This window comes from Pteropus alecto, unplaced genomic scaffold (genome assembly GCF_000325575.1).
Source record: "Pteropus alecto unplaced genomic scaffold, ASM32557v1 scaffold53, whole genome shotgun sequence".
NCBI lineage: Eukaryota > Metazoa > Chordata > Mammalia > Chiroptera > Pteropodidae > Pteropus > Pteropus alecto.
This window is the reverse complement of record NW_006434366.1, coordinates 5708942-5710458: the sequence shown is the minus strand read 5'-3', so window position 1 is coordinate 5710458 and position 1517 is coordinate 5708942.

Below are 1517 nucleotides of genomic sequence, written 5' to 3'. Positions count from 1 at the left end.
TGAGAGCTGCAAGTCCTACCTGGGCTCAGCAGCCATGCTGGAGAGAACAGAGGTGAGCAACTTGAAGTATGATACATCTGAGAACTCTACTGTAACCAACTAGTACTCACTCAAAAGGTCACAAAGCCAATAGGGAAGAAACTTTTGGGAAAAGAAAGTATTGAGTATGACAAGCATAATAGAGACAAAGATAAAAGTGGGGGAAAAGAACAAAGACAGAAGCTCCAAGAAAATAAGCCTTGAACAAAAATTGTACTTTATATTTGTAAAATTAGAAAAACTATCTTCAATAATGCTTCTTCGTAAAATTTCAGGAAAACTACCTTCATATAAAAATTTATAACAGGATAGAAGCCAATCTTTTACAAATGTAAGTTGAAAAACAAAAATCATAAGGAGAAAAATCATCCCTGTAAACAAAAACAGTATGCTAGAAAGATAGCCCACACCATTTGGAAATGTTAGTAAATATTTTTAAATGAATGAAAATGCACTAAGAAGTAATACAAGATATTAAATTATATAAATCAAAATTAGGAGGACTCAGAATTAATGGGATCAAAATTAGGAAAAAACAAACTGTTTTTTCAGAATAAATAAAAGCAGAATAAATAAATGCAATGCCCGAGGGTGGCCTCATCTAAAAAAGAAATAAAGAAAATTAAAAATAAAATAAAAAAAATAAAATCATTTGATGATCTGCGGATTTAAAGAGAAAAAAAAAATATTGAAATTTTGATGTCCATGATTGACACTTTACTCCTCTACAGAGTTCTCTCACCTTTTGCGTTGCTAACGACTTCCCAGGTATGCAGTCCTTAGAGCGAGCACAGACTCGTTACGTTCTGCTGTTAGGTGCTCAGGATCAGAGCTGCAACGGAGCCCTCGAGCCGCCTCTGGGTTCTAAGGCTGAGCTGGCCGAAAAGGTCAGACAGCGGCTGGGTGGCCTCAGTTTTGCCATGAAGCATCCGAGGAAGCCGCTGACCTTTCTGTTTCGGGACCGCGTGGCTCAAGTGTACTTCCTACCTCATGCGCGGGGGGCAGTGAATTTCGCTGAGAAGTCATCCTTCTTTATGAGACGACCCCCAGGCGCAGAGCTGCCAACAGTTGAGTCCTATTTAGTGACAAGCTCTGATAGAGACTGGAGAATCCAGATGCAAGTGGGAGGGGTCTCTACCATGGGAAATAATGGTCTAGTTCGGAGGTCGAAATTGGCATGGATAATAAAAAGGGAGGAAGGGGAAGATGGGTCATGGACCAGATGAGCAGGGGGTATTTAGAGGGCCGTTATGTCAATACGGTGCAAACGTGGCTTCCTCAAAGGGAAGACAGAAACATATGAGAGGCATCTGCTGATCGGAGATGACGATTTTGTTTTAAAGCAAAACTGAGTCTGGTTTCTAACTCGTTTAAAATTAGGAGCAAAGGAATGAGTACTTTCCATGGAGTGTGTTTACAGAATATAGTCCCCAGTAAACCACCAGCCTCTGTGCGCAGAGGACACACAAAGGAGAGAA